Below are 22362 nucleotides of genomic sequence, written 5' to 3'. Positions count from 1 at the left end.
AATTCAAGTAGGGTCACTTCTTGAGGACTTACCTCGGATGTTGTCGAACGGCTTTTACGGCTATTCGATCACTTTTTCCTTCCCCTTGTCCAATTGTGGCCCTCTTAGCTCTTGAGCTAATTCAAACAAATTCAATCTATTAAAACCTCATTGTGCTAGCTTATGGCCGAATATGACAAGGAGTTTAAATGGTCATATGGCCACTCTTTAGCTTGAATACACAATGGTCATGCACATTTTATACTACATCAAGCAATTCAATACAATTTATTCGAGCATCAAGGAAAAGCTAAGGCCTTCAATAGGCTACCCAAGGCGAATATTCATGTACATGTTGAGGCCAATTATGCACTCAATACCTCACAAAAACAGCATGCATTTTACTAGTTAATGCTTTGCATATTGTTGCTCAAAACTTATAATATAGCATCAAGCACTCATATGTGTGCTAGGCCGAATGTGCTTGCAATTTCACATTCATTCTTCAACATCTTCTTCTTTAAACAAACATATTCATCATTTAGTTCATAACCAAAACATCATGTGCAAACACATATATACATATATGAGCATGGCCAAATTTCAAGGTGTCCATAGCCATCCAAAACACAAATTTTAACTAACATGCAAGAAGCATGAACCATGCTTATGAATGCATCATGGCCGAATATGACAATCATGCCCTTTTCAACTTCAATCATGATTAAACAAAAGAAAACTCAAAATCTTACTCAAAAGTAGACAATCCATCATTGCATGCATCATCATCAAGCTTCACACTTAGCATGCAATGGCTTTATCACCATAACAACTTTGGCCAAATACCATTTCCATGGCATAACAAAGATTTGAGCCATGGCTAACATGCACATCAAGTTAGCAACCAAAACATGCATGAAACTCCCAACACAACCTCATACATACCTTAATCTTGATGCAATTTAGCCAAATCTCCTTCTAGATCTCTTCTAAACCAAGCATGAAGCAAAAATCCTCCTTCTTCCTTAGTTTTGGCTCAAAGAAAGGATGAACAAAATTTTCTTTCTTTCTCTACAACTCACGGCAATGGGGGGAATACCACACTCACACACATTTTTTCATTCTTTTCTTACCCATACACCTTTGTTTATTATTTCTCCCTAATGCACCAACAAAACATGTTTCATGACATGTTTTGCCCATCCTCTCTTGCCATGGCCGGCCACTTCATGTTGGGGGAAATTTGACATGCAAATCCCTTATTTTTGCATGCATGAGCAACTAGTCATCACACATTTCCCCATCATACTTTCAAAGTTCACTACTAGGTCCTTTCTAGTGAAATTCGCATTTATAACACTAAATCGAAACATCAAAAATGTCACACACAAATTAACACATATCATAGGCATCAAAATAAATTTTAAATTATTTTTATGCCTCGGTTTTGTGGTCCCGAAACCACATCCCGACTAGGGTCAATTTTGGGCTGTCACATAATCCATAATCAACTCTTCCACAAGCAATATAAACCACACCACAAAATGGCATTAGCACAACTATATACATACATCACCAACCAAGCCAAATAGGTCAACTTACATAGCCATATACAACATTATAAACACAACTTTAATTAGCCAACACATATGACCAAATTCATAACAACACATATACCAAAAAGACCAAGCTCCTATACATGCCATATACTAAAAATACCAAAGTTCATAGGTACCAAAAGATAGGTGGATAGTGTGATACGATCTCCGATGATCCCCGAGTTCGAGGTAGCTTTGAAAACTATAAAACACAAAGAAATACACAAAGTAAGCTTTATAGCTTCGTAAGCTCGTATGAAATAAACTTAATGAAATCTCAAGATTATAATTCAACAATTTGAATATAACAACAGTTGGCATATATATTGGCTAACAAACCTTTCAAATTTACAATTACAATATAAATTACATTCTTCACAAGTTTCTTTGAACCAGAACTTATACAAATCATGTACGTACCTGTACCGTATCATACCATTCTCATACTCAATCATCTCTTTCGTTTACCAATTGAACCATTCAGAATAGAAGTCAGATACTCAAGGTTTTCACACGATAAGTACCTATACCATGGCCCGAAGCCAAATCAAGGTAACTTATCTCCGAAGTACTATTATCATGGCCCGAAGCCAAATTAGCCGATATGCATGGCTCAAATTCAAATCGGTATAACTCACTCCATAAGTGCTATATCATAGCCCGAAGCCAACTCAACGTATCCCCTAATGACATGTCACTAGCATCCTAAACTATTCGTAAGGTTCAACCGGGATTTTGAATGTCAAATCGTTGTCAAAACACTATCATTCCTATCCACAGTCTCATATTCACAATTTATGCAATATCAAAGCATATAAAATATTTGTATTGAAATTATCACATACAAACTTACCTCAGATGCTAAAACAGCGAAACAAGTCAACTATTCCTTAACTTTGTTACTTCCCCGATCTAAGTTCGTATTTCCCCTTTCTTGATCTAAATATATTCAAAATTAACTTATTTAATCATTTATTTATTCAATTCAATCCAATATATACATTTGAGCTATTTTACTCATTAGACCCTAAACTTTCACATTTTTACAATTTAGTCCTTATTTCATAAAATTACAAATTAATGAAATTCAAAATAATCCCATGCTAGCTAAATTACTAAAATTTCCCTAGCAGCCCATAATTTTCATTTATTTCACATTTTAACCATAAAGTTTCAACATATCTCACTTTAATCCCTATTTTGCATTTTCACTAAAAATGACTTAACGAAACTTGTATATCTATCAACAAGCATTTAGAGTCTATCAAGAAACTTCAAAATACAAATATATTCATCAATGGTATCATTCAAAATATTTAACAGTTTTGAAAAGTAGTCCCTGGGCTAGCTAGTACTAGTTGCAATGATCACAAAAACATAAAAATCATTAAAAACCGAATCAAAATCACTTACCAATTAAGCTATGCAATGACTGAATGTTTTAAAGCCCTCGTTTCTTTTCTTTTCTTAATATTTCAGTGGAAGAACTCAATGTTGAAGATGATACAACCTTTGTTCTATTTTATTTTACTTTTAATTACTAATTTACTAAACTAACCTTATTAATATTACTTAAAAATCATTTAATACTTGTCCATATTTGTCCACTCAAACTAATAATGGTATAATTACAACATAAGGACCTTTATTTAAAGGTTCCATAACTATTTAACACCTTTAACTTATAGAACCCTAATTTTGTACCTTACGCGATTTAGTCATTTTTACCAAATTAAACATGCAAACGATAAAATTTCTTAACGAAAATTTCACACTAACATAATATCACATTGTAGATATTAAAATAATAATAAAATAAATATTTTAACCTTCGATTTTTGGTCCCGAAACTACTATTTTGATTTGACTAAAAATGAGCTGTTACAACTCTCCCCCCTTAGGGATTTTCATCCCCGAAAATCTTACCAGTGAAAAGGTTAGGGTACTATTTTCTCATAGCTTCTTCGGGCTCCTTGATAAACCGCAATTTATACATATTTTTATCCCATGCTTAGCACATTTATGGATGGTTTCTCCTTAGAATTGGTGAATTCGATGCTCCTAATCCTTTAATTTCATGTTTTATACTTAGGTGAGCATAGGAGAGTAAAAAGAGCGAGAAACGGGCCGAAAACAGAGAAAATGGACCCACATGGGAAATCAACACGGCCTGGACTTCCTCACACGGGCGTGTCACACGACCGTGTCCCTTTGGTAGGATTGAAGTACGACTTACACGGGTATACTACACGCCCGTGCCTATTCAACAGCCTTGACCACGGGCTGGAGTAATCGCACACGGACGTGTCACACGAGCGTGTCCCTATTGAGCCCAACTATAACCCTATTCAAAAAAGACCAATTTTGGGGGCTTTTAGGCATTCTAAAGCCTATTTAAACACCTAAGGAGGCATTTAGAAGGGGACACAAAGTAGGAAGGAAGGAATTACTCGAGGAAAGTCGATTGATCCATCTCAGAAGCCGAATTCATCATCAAGACTGAATATCTCACTTCAAGTTCCTTTAAGCGTTTTAGGTTTTCTTATGTTTTGTTATCTTTATGCTTTTGAGATGTTTTCTTTCATAAGTATGAACTAAACCCCCTAAATACCTAAGGAGAATGAAACCTAAGATGGATCTTGTTATTATTATATGAATTGTGTGATAAATATTTGACTTGTTCTTAATTATGTGTTCTTAATTCTTGTTTTGATATTCCAGGATATTGATTCAAGTCAAGCTCTTATTCAGAGGAGGAATAGACCCTGTCTAAGAGTAATTTTTTTATAATTAAGCGGAGTTGATTGCACGCCTAAGGATAGGGTGATAAGATTTTTTCGGATTAGGGTGAAACCTAATAAGGGAATCCATAGATCGAGTTAATGCAATTCTAGTGTGTTAATTAGAAAGAGATTTCAATTATTCAACCTAGGATTAGACGTTATTAGTCTTGAGAGAGATAATAATATAACTTAGGTATTTCTACGGATCAAGTCAAATGAATAAATCGTCTGATTTAGAGTCAAATAACAAGTGAAGTCTAGGTGGATTTTACCTTAGGTATTGTCTTAATCAATCGAATTTTCCCAAAAGTAGTTTTCCAAATTTTCTTTCTGTGCATTCTTAGTTAGTAATTAGTTTAGATAACCAAACCTTTTAATTTTTAGGCTAAATAATAAAAAGGAAGTAAATACTAGTACTCGTTGTTCCTTTGGGTTCGACATTCCGATATTGCTGAACTATACTACTGTTCGATAGATACACTTGCCTTAATCGTGATAATAAGTTAGTCTCAAGAATGATTCATTTATAAATTTTTTAAAACCTGTTACGAATATCACGCATCAAGTTTTTGGCGTCGTTGCCGGGGAACTAGGATATTAGGAAAACTCGATTTTTATTACTTTAGCCATTTACTTTATTTTCAATATAAGTTTTTATTTCCTTTTCTTTTCTAATTTTTCTGTTATTTTCTTCTGACAGGTTTTTCTAGTTTATGACCAGAAGAAACCCGTCAGGACCACTACTTTTTAACGGTGAAATTGATCGCACAGTTCACAAAAACTGAAGAGAAATAAGGAAAAGCTTACGACACACAGAAGAGCAAGAGGATGATACTTCAACCACAACCGAGGAGATGGCTGAAAACCAAGAAAATTCACTTGCTGTTAATCAGAATCCTGCTCCGCGCACTATGTATGATTATGCTAAACCTTCTTTAATAGGAACTGAATCGAGCATAGTTAGACCTGCTGTAGCTGCAAATACTTTTAAACTGAAACCTAACACAATTCAAATGATACAGCAATTTGTTCAGTTTGATGGTTTGCAGGACGAAGATCCCAACGCTCACTTGGAAAACTTTTTGGAACTATGTGATACATTTAAAATTAATGGCGTTTTTTATGACGCCATTCGCCTTCGGTTATTCCCTTTTTCATTTAGAAATAAAGCTAAACAATGGTTGAACTCGTTACCACGAGGGTCAATCACTACTTGGGAACAAATTACCAAAAAGTTTTTATTAAAATATTTTTCATTGGCTAAAACGGCTAAATTACATAATGATATCTCTTCTTTTGTTGAGATGGATTTAGAAACACTCTACGATGCATGGGAGAGATACAAGGACCTTTTGTGAAGATGCCCTCACCATGGGTTACCACTCTAGCTACAGGTTCAAACCTTTCATAATAGCCTGAATCCTTCGACTCGACAAATGGTTGACACAACTGCTGGTGGAACCATCAATAATAAGACACCTGAAGATGTCGATAAATTTATAGAGGAGATGTCACTGAATAACTATCAGTGGCAAGTCATGAGGACAAAGCCAACGAAAACAGGCAGCGTTTATAACGTCGATTCGGTCACCATGCTCTCTAATTAGGTTCAACTCTTGAATAAGAAAATTGATGATTTTTTTAGTTCTTCACAGGTTCACCGAGTAATGCAGTGCGAAGTAAGTGGAGGTAGATCAATCATTTCAAAATACCCACCTTTTGGCCACAACATGGAGAACGAGCAGTTAAATTACATGGGTAACAATCCTCGATCTCAAAACAATCCTTATAGAAATACTTACAATGCAGGTTGGAGAAACCACCCAAATTTTTCATAGGGAGGCCAAGAAAATCAAAAACCACCACCCCCTTCAGGTTTTCAGCAACCACCGTACCGGCAGGTGAAAAAGTCAAACCTTAAAGAGATACTAACCAAATTCATCTCGATGTCAGAAACTTTTTTTCAAAATACTGAGATGGCACTAAAAAATCAACAAGCATCAATAAAGGGGCTCGAAACTCAGATTGGACAGCTCGCCAAATTGATATCTGAAAGACAACCTGGAAGTCTACCTAGTAACACTGAACCCAACCCAAAGGAGCATATGAAAGTAGTTACACTAAGGAGTGGGAAAGTGTTAGCTGAATTTGAAAAGAAGTCATCACAAGAAGCTGATAGAAAGGAGGTCGAACATACAACCAATGACAACTTACTGCCAAAATAATATAAACCACCAATCCCATACCCAACAAAGTTGAAGAAAGACCGCATGGATGCACAATTCGGTAAATTTGTTGAACTTTTTAAACAACTGCATATTAACTTACCTTTTGTTGAAGCTATATCGCAGATGCCTACATTGCAAAATTCTTAAAGGATCTTCTAACAAACAAAAGAAAGTTTGAAGACTTATCTACAGTAAAGTTTAATGAAGAATGCTCAGCCATACTCCAAAACAAACTGCCAACCAAACAGAAAGACCCAGGATGTTTTACTAATCCTTGTTTAATTGGTAGTTTGAATGTTGATAAAGCACTAGCTGATTTAGGCACCAGCATTAATTTGATGCCATATAAAATGTTTAAACAACTTGGTCTTGGGGAACCTAAACCCACTAGGATGAGAATTCAATTAGTTGATAGATCTGTTAAATATCCTAGGGGAATTATAGAGGACGCACTTGTAAAAGTAGATAAAATTATATTCCCTATTGATTTCATTGTGCTTGACATGGATGAAGATGTTGAGGTGCCTTTAATTTTAGGTCGGCCATTTTTAGCCACTGCTAGAGCTGTAATTGATGTGGGTGATGGTAAATTAGTACTTAGAGTAGGTGATGAAGAAATTATTTTTAAAATTTATGATGTCATGAGATTTTCTAGAGAACAGGATGACTCATGTTATTTTATCAACTCTATTGATCATGCTACTCAAGATTCTTTTCAGGAAATCGCACACAGGGACACGATGGAACTGTGTCTTGCCTAAGGAGAGGGGATGGATGATGATTCTGAAATAGGAACCGAACTAAACTCCAATGAAACCTCCCCAAAACTAGCAGAATATGAGGGAATTAAGGTAAAAGATGAACTTAAGCAAAACCCTCTATTGGCGAACCTCTCAAATTGGAACTTAATCAATTGTCGAATCACTTGGAATATGCATTCCTTGGGAATAATTCCACATTACCTGTAATTTTTGCATCCAACTTGTAACCTAATGAGAAAGAAGAGTTACTCCAAGTTTTGAGAGAGCATAAAAGAGCCATAGCTTGGAAAATTTCTGACATAAAAGGGATCGGTCCTTCTTTTTGCACCCACAAAATTTTAATGGAAGATGAATATAAACCATGCATGCAAGCCCAAAGGCGACTGAACCCCAACATGAAGGTTAAAGCTAAGGTAATTAAACTCCTAAATGCTGGAATTATTTATCCTATTTCTGACAGTTCTTGGGTGAGTCCAGTGCAGGTTGTTCCTAAGAAAGGAGGCATGACTGTTGTAGCCAATGAGAAGAATGAATTAATCCCAACGAGGACAGTCACAGGTTGGAGAGTGTTCATTGATTATAGGAAGCTAAATGATGCCACGAGAAAAGACCACTTTCCCCTTCCATTCATTGACCAAATGTTGGAAAGATTGTTAGGAGACATGTACTATTGCTTTTTAGACGGACTCTCTGGCTATTTTCAAATCCCAATAGCTCCTAAAGATCAAGAAAAGATGACATTTACATATCCATACAGTACGTTTGCTTATCGTAGAATGCCTTTTGGATTATGTAATGCTCCTGTTAATTTTCAGCGCTGCATGATGGCCATTTTTTATGAACTCGTAGAAGACATCATGGAGGTATTTATGGATGATTTTTTGAATTTTTGGTAACTCTTTCCATCTTTGCCTAAAAAATTTAAAACGGCTGTTAATAAGATGTGAGGAAACAAACCTTGTGCTTAATTGGGAAAAATGTCACTTTATGGTTCAAGAAGGTTGAGGGATTGAGGTTGATAAATCTAAAATTGAAACCATCGAAAAACTACCCCTTAATCCGGTTAAGGCTATTAGGACCTTCTTAGGACATGTTGGGTTTTATAGAAGATTTATTAAAGACTTTTCTAAAATAGCTAAGCCTTTGACTAAATTACTAGAAAAAGATATGCCTTTTAATTTCGATCAGGAGTGCTTAAAAGCATTTAATACTTTAAAGGATAAACTGAGTAAAGCTCCAATTATAATTGCACCAGATTGGAATTCACCTTTTGAACTAATGTGCGATGCGAGTGATTTTGCAGTAGGTACAGTTTTGGGACAGCGAAGAGATAAACATGTTCAACCTATCTATTATGCTAGCAGGACTTTGACAGCCGCACAAGAAAACTACACTACCATGGAGAAAGAGCTGCTAGTCGTGGTCTTTGCATTCGATAAATTTAGGCCATATTTAATATTATCTAAAGTTGTCGTTTATACTGACCATTCTGCCCTTCGCCACCTTTTGACTAAAACTAATGCAAAACCTCGACTCATTCGATGGATCTTATTATTACAGGAATTTGACTTGGAGATTAAGGATAAGAAAAGAGCTGAAAATCTTGCGACTAACCATCTCTCTAGGCTTGAAAACTCAAGTACCAAAGAACCAGATGACATTAAAATAAATGATTCATTCCCTGAAGAATAATTTTTTGCTATATCTGATTCTGAGGTACCTTGGTTTGCAGATATTGCAAATTTTTTAGCCGCTAACATTATCCCAAAAAGGTTGACATATCAGCAAAAGAAGTGATTCTTCACTGATGTGAAAAAATGTAACACCCCGAACCCGAGACCGTCGCCGGAGTCGAACACGAGGTGTTAACAGACTTCAACCCACTTATTGAGAGTTTCCAGACAAGCTGCCAATCTGTGTACTAGTTGCTCCAAAATTCATAACTTGAGTTTTACAACTCGAAAATCAGTTTCGCAATTTTTCCATGAAACTAGACTCATATTTCCATCTACATATTTTTTTCTAGAATTTTTGGTCGAGCCAATTGGTACAGTTTATTAGTTAAAGTCTCCCCTGTTGCAGGGATCGACTACACTGACCTTTGTGCATTACAAATTGGATATCTCCCTGTACAGGGATTCAATACTGATGCCGTTTGTTTCTATAGAAACTAGACTCAGAGAGGAATCTACACATATATGGAATGACTCCTAATTATCTCTGGTTAATTTACAATGATTTTCCAAAGTCGGGACAGGGGATCCAGAAACCGTTCTGGCCCTGTTTCACAAGAACTTTAATATCTGTTAACTTATAACTCATATGACCATTTCGTTTCTTCTATATAAAAGTAGATTCATCAAGGTACATTTACATAATTTATTTACTATTTAATACCATTCCTACTATTTTTAGTGATTTTTCAATCTCACGTTACTGCTGCTGCCAGCACCTGTCACTAAAGCAACTATGCCTATTTCATGATTTCCTTTGATCTAACTAGTGATTCATCATACATGTCACAAATCATGATCATGACTAGCCATACCAGAGGCTAATCATTATCCAACATCTCCCTACTACACTATTGCCATAACATGCATTTTAACACCAAAATAATCAACCATGGCATAAGGCATGGAAATCGAATTACCAAGACTTGTGACTTAACATTGGAGAACTAAATCCAACCGAGCATTTATGCCATTTTCGCATGGCTAAAAGTTTACATACTAAAGTTCAACAAAGCATATTAGCCTATACATGCCAAAATGTTCTCCTAAACCGACTACACAAAAAAATACCAAAAGTTGATAGCCGTGTGATGACTCCAATGACGATCACGAGCACGCAAAAAGGACGAGTCCGAGAAACCTAAAATGGCGACAAGCAAACACCGGTGAGTATATAACTCAGTAAGCCATAAGCATTATATTGCCATTCAGTAATAATATACCATAAAAGAAAATAATTAATGCGGATTAAAATCCTCCATCCACACCCCAAACGGTACTATAATTCCTTAGGCATTTCGGTTTGGTCACATACCAAGCCCTACTTGATATTTCATACATTACGCCATATGACATTGCATGCATTTATTTTCGAGCATAATCACCACATAGATCAAGACTTACCAAACCAAAATTCCAAATATAAATAAAATGTCCATTCCTCATGAGCTCAAGGTGTTTACTCGCACTGTTGTCCATGATTGACTCGGTAAGGCCGCGCACATAGAACATGTACGTTTATTAGAGGATGTGCAATAAGCCCGCACACTTAGTGCTTAATAGTCGAACTCGCACACTTAGTGCTATATAATCAAACTTGCACACTTAGTGCTGTATAATTTGAACCCGCACACTTAGTGCCAATTTGTGATTATAAATGTTTACACCGCACACTTAGTGCCGAAACCGATCATTCAATACATCTCACCTCTTTTCTTTCAATTCAATATTTTATCACCACATACATACATGTTTATATATATATTCTACCATTCCATTCAGCATCATTACTTGGACATTACGACCCTTTAAATTAGTACAAATAAGTGCTTAATGACTTACCTTATATCGGATGAAATGATTCCCAATCTACTACTCGATTATCTTTGCTTTGCCTTTGCTTGGTTCTCCTCTTTGATGTCTTGATCTAAAATGAATACATTTAGTAGTTTAATCTTCTTGCTGGATTTTTATGTGTATAACTTAATGGTTTTCACCCCATTTCACAACTATCTTTGTTCAAAATATCAAAATCTCAACCAACATTTGTTTAATGCTTCAAGGTCGAATGCATGGTCACCATTAAGCTAATCTAGTCTCAAGTATTTTAATCCTAACATACAACATCATGAATCAACTCAACCTTATAAGCCAATATTACTCCTACAACCGATTGTAAGGAGTTAACAAAGAAAATATATTTTACAAACATATACACCCATATGGCCGATTTTACCAAATCAAATTTAACCTTACTTATCTCAAATTTTCATTTCATACTATCATCCCCATGACATAGCAAGGTTTTGAATCATGGACTAATTAGAACTAAAACTAGCAACTAAGAACATGCATGAATCTCATGGCACCATATTAAACATACCTTAATCTAGCTACAAGGATGGCCAACCTATTCCAAACCAACCATGAGCAAGGACCCTTTCTTCTCCCTTGAGATTTTTGGCCAAAAGGATGGAAAAAAGATGAACAAAGCTTTTTTTTTTTTTTTTTTTTTCTTTCTCACTTGCACGGCAATGGGGAGGGAGGAAAGCCTTCACACACACACTTTTTTTTTATTACTCATGCACCTTATTTTATTTATTTCAACATAAAACACTCACCCAACATGTTTCATGACATGTCTTGCCCATGCTTCCTTGTCATGGCCGGCCACTAGCACTTGGGGGATTTTGACATGCAAGTCCTCCTTTTGACTACATGTACTATTAGGTCCTTATAGATTAGCCTATCATTTTCAAAAGTGACATACAAGTCCTACTAACTGAATTCACATGCAATCGACTAAACCGAAGCTTGAAATTTTTACACATTCGTAAATACATATTCTAGACAATAAATATTACGTTCAAACATTTCGGTGACTCGGTTTAGTGGTCCCGAAACCACTTCCCGACTAGGGTCAATTTTGGGCTGTCACAAAAACTACTTCTGAGAAGACCCTTTTCTGTTCCGTAAATGTGCAGATCAAATCATTAGGAGATGCATTACAAGGACAGAAGCATTGAAAATCTTGGAATATTGCCACTCAGGACCGGCTGAAGGACATTACGGTGGAAATAAGACCGCACATAAAGTCTTTGAATCAGGTTTTTATTGGCCCACTCTATTCAAAGATGCCAACAGGTATGTTACTTCTTGCGACAAATTTCAAAGGACAGGTAATATATCCAAACGTGATGAAATGCCTCAGACATATATGCTCTCATGTGAAATATTTGATGTTTGGGGTATCGACTTCATGGGTCCATTCGCAAGTTCATTCGGGAATAAATACATCTTCATAGCTGTTGATTATATGTCCAAATGGGTAGAAGCCCAAGCTTTACCTACTAATGATGCTAGAGTAGTAGTACGATTCCTTAAGAAACTTTTCTCTTGATTTGGTACACCTAGAGCAATTATCAGTGTGACATCCCTAATTTGACCCTAGTTGGAAAGTGGTTTCGGGACCACAAAACCGAGTCATAAAAATAATTAACCGTCATATTCTATGTTTATTTTATGTGAATATGAATGTGTGAAAGTTTCATGCATTAATTTTGTCATTAGTATGTGAAATTTTGAAGAAGGGACTTAGGTGAGACTTTTGTGAAATAGGATAGGTAATTATAAAAGGATCTAATTGTGCATGAGGTTAAAAAAATGTACTTGCATGTCAATTAGTCAAAATTTTTGTTAGTGGCCGGCCATGTTATGGATTTATGTATAAAATAATTATTTTTGCTAATAATTAATATTACAAAAATGAAATAATGAATAAAGATTAATAAAATATTGGGTGAGTGGGAGGAGAAACCAAAGTTGGTTCATCCTCACTCCACCATTGCCGTAACTTGAGGTGAGGAAGAGGAAAAATTTCTTTGTTTGATTTCGGCTTGGAGAACATTTAGAAAGAGGTAAGTACTTTGAAATTCTTGAAAATTTATGTATAATTTAGGTGATTTGTTCAAATTCTATTCATTCCATGAGTTAAATTTTTGGTTGTTTGGAGGTTTGATATTCGGCCAAGTAGTTTGAAACTCTTGGTAAATATTTCTTTTCTTTCTTTCTTTATGCCATTAAAAGGGATGGTATATTAGGATATGAAGAGTGATAAATTGTTGTTAACTTGAAGATTGAGATTAGTGTATGTTTAGAGGGAGGTGTCGAATTTTTTTTTTTTAAAAAAAAATATGTAATTGAGGTTATAACATTCGGTTAAGTAATATGGGTGCTAGCAAATTTAGTATATTGTATAGTTATTAATTGTCTTGTATTAGATGCTTTTTGAAGGCTAGTAAATGGCTAATAAGATGTTGTTAGGAAATTTTAGTTAGCTATGTTGAAGCATTCGGTATTTCCTATAATAATAGGTATAAGATTAGAAATTATAGTAAGTAATTTGTAATCCTATAGGAGCAAGATAGAATCGGTTATTGAAGTAATGGAGTGAATCGGTCATTGTGTGGCATAGATAAAACCAATATGAAATGGTTACATTGATCATGGAATGAAAATCTTTATATAGAAGTTAAATTTGTTTGATTAGGGCCGAATGGGGTTTATAAGTTAATGACATGTTAAATATTTATTTATGTGAATCCGAGGTTGTGCATAAGACTAGTAATCATTCAATTGTGATAGTCACACATAGGCATAGATATACGAATGCCTTGTGTATGTACCTTGAGTCATAGAGGCGTTTGGGTACATATAGTTAAACTTGTGTATATAAAGCAGGGTAAGTTATGTAAATTTTTGTTTGTGTATGCGAAATGGATGTCGGTGTAATAGGCATAAAATAATAACAACAATCGTAGCCTATTCTATAAAACATATTATGTTTCGAAGTTATATAATTGTTTAATGTGACTTATCAAGTACACAAATTTGAAAGCGAATGATAATAGACTTAAGTGGTCAATTGATTCAAATGAATTGGTTTTAAAATGTATATGGATGCCGTATGACTATGTTTGATTGGGAAGTAAATTTGTTTGATTTAGCCCAAGAGCTTAGAGGATCAAAGTTGGATAGGGGAAAGGAAAAAGTAATCGAATAGCTGTTGAAATCGTTCGACAACATCCGAGGTAAGTTTCTAGCATATAAGTTTAGTTATAACGAAGAATGATATGGAATACGGGTAAAGATGGGACTATGAATTGGTGTAATTACCTATAGTATAATGATAAGGAATAAGTCACTTCTATGAGCCTTAGCCGATTGGTTATTATAAAAGTGATATTTAAATTATGATTTGTATGTGATAATACGAAGTACTTATATATGATGATATGTTTTTAAACTCAATGGTAAATTCTTAAGTAATTGAGTTTGATTCCTTTGTAAGTTTTAAGTTTTAAAACGGGATGAATATGAATTATGTATATACGTTAAGGTCAATGGCTTTTCTAAATGACGGCATACATGATATTATGTTTTAAATATGTGAATGAGAACTTTACAGAGTAAATTGTATAAATCTGCTAGGGACAGCAGCAGTAGCGTGTTTTGGAAAAATTACCATAAATTGTGGGAGTTGAGTTAAAGGCTGAATAAATTATGTAATTAAAGCTTGATGCGTCTAGTTTCGTATAAAAGAAATCGCGTAAGTAAAGGGGTTGTCGATAATGATATTTTCAAAGTTGTGTGAGACAGAGTCAGAATGTCTCTGAAATCCCCTATTCAGTATTTGGAAAATCATCATAAATCGTACAAAAATGATTATAAGATAAAATTATATGCTTAGATTCCTTAATGAGTCTAGTTTCAAACAAAATAAACGAAAACATATTTTGAATTTGGTACAATGATAAATTAAATTCTTAGTGAAGAGTAGTCAGAGTAGTCAAGCAGTAAAATAGGGGAAACTTTAAGAAAAATCTGGTATTGATTGGCCAAACCAAAAATTTTGAAAATTTTTTTGGATAGAGGATATACGGGTCTATTTTCATGGAAAATTAATGGCACATAATTTGGAATTTTGTAGCCCCAGTTACAAATAATTTAACGGCTGTTGCTCAGGAAAACAGCTTGTAAAGAATTTGTGGTTATGTTGTAAACATGGATAAAACTTGTTTTAGTTGCTCATAAGCTATTGATTAAACCCATACATGAATTATAAATTGTGATATTGTAAAATGATATATGAGTGTTAGATGGATCTTTGATATTAAAATTTGTGAAATTGTAAGTTATAAGTATTCGAATATGAAATGATAGTATGGCATGAAATTGAATTATTCATTGGAAAATGATAGATGTAGATTCAGCCAAGACAAAGTGTATACATGAAAGTATATATGGTATGCAAAGTATATTTGGATAATTGTGATGTGAATACATGAAAATTTATATTTTGATTTAGGATTTTAATGTGATGAATGTGAGCATGCATATATGTGATAAGGCCGAATGGCCAATGTGATGAATGTGAACATGCATATGTGTGATAAGGCCGAATATGTGTGATAAGGCCGAATATATGTGATAAGGCCGAATGGCCAATGTGATGAATGTGAACATGCATATGTGTGATAAGGCCGAATGGCCAATGTGATGAATGTGAACATGCATATATGTGATAAGGTAGAATGGCCAATGTGATGAACGTGGAAGTGTAAATATGTGGCGAAGCCGAATGGCTAATGCGAAATGTGTATGAGATGGATATGAGGTAAAGCCGAGTGGCTAATGCAAAACGTGTATAAGATGGATACGTGGTAAAGCCAAATGGCTAATGTGAGATATGTATGAGATGTGTATATATATATATATTGTGGCCAAATGGCAGACGGCGGAAGGTGTGTTTTATTAGATATTTGATGAGGTAAATGAATTACAAATATGATAGTCGATGTGAATGTTGTAACATGTGAATAAATATGCATGAAACTCTATGATGTAAACCTGGGATTAAAGACCAGATGACCATACGTGGTGACTATGTCTGGGTTAAGACCCGCTGACTTCGTCTGGAGATTTCATCTGAGCTAAAGGTCTCGCCGATAATCCGAGTAGAGTTTAAAGCTATAAGACTTCGCAATAAGAATTGCTTATAAATATATTCAATGCGAAAGGTTAAACAGGTATGTACTCCAAGTTTATATGTGAGCTTGATTTGAACTAAATCATAAGGTAGTTATGTGATGCATACGTGAGCAATCTATGAGACTATTCCTATGATTATGTGACATCGGATCAGTGTGAGGGGTTATGTGAAATTATACAATATATCTATGTCACATGAGCTCACTTTTATGTGAAAGTTTATCTGCCCATTATATATGATGAGATGTGCATATTCGGTAAAGGGATGGTATGCCCGAAGGAAGAGTGAAATAAAAAAAAATACGAACAACTATGTTATAATTTGATTGTTATCTGTTGACACTGCTTAAAACTTACTAAGCATTGTAATGCTTACTCCGTTTACTTTGTTTCCTCTGTTTTGTAGATCTCATTTGGAAGCTACAGGCTCGGGGATCGTCAGCAACTAGTCACACTATCACTATCCACTGCTTGTTACTGTTATGTTTTGAATTATTTTATGGCATGTAAAGAATAGACCAGTGGCCGAAGAATATTTTGGTTAATGTATATAAGCCATGCGAAAATGGCATCTTTTGAATTTGTACTTATAGAAGTTTAAATTGTATCCCTGACTGTTTTTAGTATTTATCTAAAGGAATGTTCAAAAAAAAAATTCAAAATTTTTACTGTTCTGATATGAGTTTCAAGTCTGGTAATGCCCCTTTACCTATTCCAGCGACGGATACGGGATAGGGGTGTTACATTTTATTGGTATCAGAGCTACGGTTTAGTCGATTCTAGGACTAACGTGAATGCGCGTGAGTCTATTTATACATGCCATAAAGTGATAAAATGATAGTGTGATGATTTTGACTATTAAAATGTGTTTGTGGTATTGTAATGAATCTTGATCCCGATCGAAATGTAGCAAGCTTCGACTATGAGAATTTGCGATATAACTTCACTTGGATATGCTTAAATTATTAAGTTGATCAGGTACGTATCATGTACTCGTATTTGAATTTTGATTTGGATTGAATTATAAGGGTATAAGTGATGCAATTTTGAAAGAGTGTTACGACTATAAATGTGATCATTGTATGTGGCTATGGAACTGAAAGTTGAATGGTCGATAAGCATGTTGTGTTTGTATTCAAGTAATGTAAATGATATACTAATGTGTATTGTTATATATGTATATGTACATGAGAATTGAGAGTTATATATCCGGCTAAGTCCCAAGAGCATTCGTGCTAGTGATATATCCGGCTAAGTCCCAAAGAGCATTCGTGCTAGTGATATATCCTGCTAAGTCCCAAAGAGCATTCGTGCTAGTGATATATCCGGCTAAGTCCCAAGAGCATTCGTGCTGGTGTTATATCCGGGCTAAGTCCCGAAGAGCATTCGTGCTAGTGATATATCCGTGCTAAACCTCGAAGGCATTCGTGCTAGAATTATGAGGCACTGTGTGTGCAAGCTCTTCAACCGAGCACTATGTGTGCCAGATCAGTAGTTGAGGCACTATGTGTGCGAGTTCTTCAATCGAGCACTATGTGTACGAAATCAGTCAGTGGGCACTGTGTATGCGAAGTGTGTTTCATGTATGACCTCGTGTGAGACGATGGTATTGATTTGTAATAGTAAGTAAGACTTAAAGAGAAAATCCGTTAAACGGACTAAACACTGGTGAACTAATTAGAGTCGGAAATTATACAACATTGTGCTAAATTGGTAATGAAATAAGTTCGAGACATTAAATTGACAAGGTATGTGATATATATATACATTATAAATATGAGATTCTCGGTATATGCAGTTATATGTGCTGTTGTGAATAAACACTATTTTGTTAATCATGTTCATGAAATTATTTCGATTAAGTTTCAACATTTGAAAGTTGGTAAGAATTTCTGATGAATGGTGATAATTTTGGATATATGAGTTATGTGCTAATATATGAGTTATGTGCTAACATAAATCCCATGCCGGTATACTATATGAGGCTTTATGCCTAATCAATTGTATACGGGTATCGTTAACGGTGATTGAATGTGCTAAATGAATTCAATGTTCAGGTATGTGGAAGTTGATTTTCCGTTGGAAATAGGTTAAGTGGAATAGTGAGATATGATGGAGTTATAAAGGATATTTATTAGGATGTTTGAGTATGTGTGTACTTTCGATCAAAGTTACTGACTTATACATGAATGAAAATGTGGGTTACAAATATGTGGGTTGATGATGTGAATTATACGTGTTAATATGTGTTTAATATGTGTTTGAAATGCATTTGTGAATTAAATTAAGTGATTATTGCTTATGAAATTAAGAAAATGAGATATATGTGCATACTTGTAGAAATGTTTATGCATTTGTTTTAAGATAAGAAAATGATTTTATAGATCGATGCGAAATCAGTAATGAATTACAATTGCTATCGATGAGCTAATGTTTATATGGATATAATTCAATAAGAGGACGTTATCCTAAACTATGCATCGGTAGAAATTTTCGGGGACGAAAATCCCTAAAGGGGGGGAGAGTTGTGACATCCCTAATTTGACTCTAGTTGGAAAGTGGTTTCGGGACCACAAAACCGAGTCATAAAAATAATTAACTGTCATATTCTATGTTTATTTTATGTAAATATGAATGTGTGAAAGTTTCATGCATTAATTTTGTCATTAGTATGTGAAATTTTGAAGAAGGGACTTAGGTGAGACTTTTGTGAAATAGGATAGGTAATTATAAAAGGATCTAATTGTGCATGAGGTTAAAAATGTACTTGCATGTCAATTAGTCAAAATTTTTGTTAGTGGTAGGCCATGTTATGGATTTATGTATAAAATAATTATTTTGCTAATAATTAATATTACAAAATGAAATAATGAATAAAGATTAATAAAATATTGGGTGAGTGGGAGGAGAAACCAAAGTTGGTTCATCCTCACTCCACCATTGCCGTAACTTGAGGTGAGGAAGAGGAAAAATTTCTTTGTTTGATTTCGCTTGGAGAACATTTAGAAAGAGGTAAGTACTTTGAAATTCTTGAAAATTTATGTATAATTTAGGTGATTTGTTCAAATTCTATTCATTCCATGAGTTAAATTTTGGTTGTTTAGAGGTTTGATATTCGCCAAGTAGTTTGAAACTCTGGTAAATATTTCTTTTCTTTCTTTCTTTATGCCATTAAAAGGGATGGTATATTAGGATATGAAGAGTGATAAATTGTTGTTAACTTGAAGGTTGAGATTAGTGTATGTTTAGAGGGAGGTGCCGAATTTTTTTTTTAAAAAAAATGTGTAATTGAGGTTATAACATTCGGTTAAGTAATATGGGTGCTAGCAAATTTAGTATATTGTATAGTTATTAATTGTCTTGTATTAGATGCTTTTTGAAGGCTAGTAAATGGCTAATAAGATGTTGTTAGGAAATTTTAGTTAGCTATGTTGAAGCATTCGGTATTTCCTATAATAATAGGTATAAGATTAGAAATTATAGTAAGTAAGTTGTAATCCTATAGGAGCAAGATAGAACCGGTTATTGAAGTAATGGAGTGAATCGGTCATTGTGTGGCATAGATAAAACCAATATGAAATGGTTACATTGATCATGGAATGAAAATCTTTATATAGAAGTTAAATTTGTTTGATTAGGGCCGAATGGGGTTTATAAGTTAATGACATGTTAAATATTTATTTATGTGAATCCGAGGTTGTGCATAAGACTAGTAATCATTCAATTGTGATAGTCACACATAGGCATAGATATACGAATGCCTTGTGTATGTACCTTGAGTCGTAGAGGCGTTTGGATACATATAGTTAAACTTGTGTATATAAAGCAGGGTAAGTTACGTAAATTTTTGTTTGTATATGCGAAATGGATGTCGGTGTAATAGGCATAAAATAATAACAACAATCGTAGCCTATTCTATAAAACATATTATGTTTCGAAGTTATATAATTGTTTAATGTGACTTATCAAGTACACAAATTTGAAAACGAATGATAATAGACTTAAGTGGTCAATTAATTCAAATGAATTGGTTTTAAAATGTATATGGATGCCGTATGACTATGTTTGATTGGGAAGTAAATTTGTTTGATTTAGCCCAAGAGCTTAGAGGATCAAAGTTGGATAGGGGAAAGGAAAAAGTAATCGAATAGCCGTTGAAATCGTTCGACAACATCCGAGGTAAGTTTCTAGCATATAAGTTTAGTTATAACGAAGAATGATATGGAATACGGGTAAAGATGGGACTATGAATTGGTGTAATTACCTATAGTATAATGATAAGGAATAAGTCACTTCTATAAGCTTTAGCCGATTGGTTATTATAAAAGTGATATTTAAATTATGATTTGTATGTGATAATAAGAAGTACTTATATATGATGATATGTTTTTAAACTCAATGGTAAGTTCTTAAGTAATTGAGTTTGATTTCTTTGTAAGTTTTAAGTTTTAAAATGGGATGAATATGAATTATGTATATACGTTAAGGTCAATGACTTTTCTAAATGACGGCATACATGATATTATGTTTTAAATATGTGAATGAGAACTTTACAGAGTAAATTGTATAAATCTGCTAAGGACAGCAGCAGTAGCGTGTTTTGGAAAAATTACCATAAATTGTGGGAGTTGAGTTAAAGGCTGAATAAATTATGTAATTAAAGCTTGATGCATCTAGTTTCATATAAAAGAAATCGCGTAAGTAAAGGGGTTGCCGATAATGAGATTTTCAAAGTTGTGTGAGACAGAGTCAGAATGGCTCCGAAATCCCCTGTTTAGTATTTGGAAAATCATCATAAATCGTAAAAAAATGATTATAAGATAAAATTATATGCTTAGACTCCATAATGAGTCTAGTTTCAAAAAAAATAAACGAAAACATATTTTGAATTTGGTACAATGAGAAATTAAATTCTTAGTAAAGAGTAGTCAGAGTAGTCAAGCAATAAAATAGGGGAAATTTTAAGAAAAATCTGGTATTGATTGGCCAAACCAAAAATTCTGAAAAATTTTTGGATAGAGGATACACGAGTCTATTTTCATGGAAAATTAACGGCACGTAATTTGGAATTTCGTAGCCCCAGTTACAAATAATTTAACGGCTGTTGCTCAGGAAAACAGCTTGTAGAGAATTTATGGTTATGTTGTGAACATGGATAAAACTTGTTTTAGTTGCTCATAAGCTATTGATTAAACCCATACGTGAATTCTAAATTGTGATATTGTAAAATGATATATGAGTGTTAGATGGATCTTTGATATTAAAATTTGTGAAATTGTAAGTTATAAGTATTCGAATATGAAATGATAGTATGGCATGAAATTGAATTATTCATTGGAAAATGATAGATGTAGATTCAGCCAAGACAAAGTGTATACATGAAAGTATATGTGGTATGCGAAGTATATTTGGATAATTGTGATGTGAATACATGAAAATTTATATTTTGATTTAGGATTTTAATGTGATGAATGTGAGCATGCATATATGTGATAAGGCCGAATGGCCAATGTGATGAATGTGAACATGCATATGTGTGATAAGGCCGAATATGTGTGATAAGGCCGAATGGCCAATGTGATGAATGTGAACATGCATATGTGTGATAAGGCCAAATATGTGTGATAAGGCCGAATGGCCAATGTGATGAATGTGAGCATGCATATGTGTGATAAGGCTGAATGGCCAATGTGATGAATGTGAACATGCATATATGTGATAAGGTAGAATGGCCAATGTGATGAACGTGGAAGTGTATATATGTGGCGGTTTAATGGCTAATGCTGAAATGTGTATGAGATGGATATGAGGTAAAGCCGAGTGGCTAATGCAAAACATGTATGAGATGGATACGTGGTAAAGCCAAATGGCTAATGTGAGATATGTATGAGATGTGTATATATATATATATATATATATATATATATATATATGGCCAAATGATGATTTATGGAAGGTGTGTTTTATTAGATATTTGATGAGGTAAATGAATTACAAATATGATAGTCGATGTGAATGTTGTAACATGTGAATAAATATGCATGAAACTCTATGATGTAAACCTGGGATTAAAGACCAGATGACCATACGTGGTGACTATGTCTGGGTTAAGACCCGCTGACTTCATGTGGAGATTTCATCTGAGCTAAAGGTCTCACCGATAATCCGAGTAGAGTTTAATTAAGACTTCGCAATAAGAATTGATTATAAATATATTCAATGCGAAAGGT

At 34.2% G+C, this 22362-nt stretch overlaps 1 non-coding gene across 1 annotated transcript; it reads right to left on the bottom strand.

The window, feature by feature from the left end:
• Positions 1–5632: 5632 nt before the first annotated feature.
• LOC128284979 (small nucleolar RNA R71) lies at positions 5633–5738 on the bottom strand. Its single transcript, XR_008275395.1, has one exon. It is a non-coding gene; the product is annotated as a small nucleolar RNA R71 (small nucleolar RNA).
• Positions 5739–22362: the final 16624 nt, after the last annotated feature.

This window comes from Gossypium arboreum, chromosome 11 (assembly GCF_025698485.1).
Source record: "Gossypium arboreum isolate Shixiya-1 chromosome 11, ASM2569848v2, whole genome shotgun sequence".
Lineage (NCBI taxonomy): Eukaryota > Viridiplantae > Streptophyta > Magnoliopsida > Malvales > Malvaceae > Gossypium > Gossypium arboreum.
This window is presented reverse-complemented; position numbering and strand designations above follow the sequence as displayed.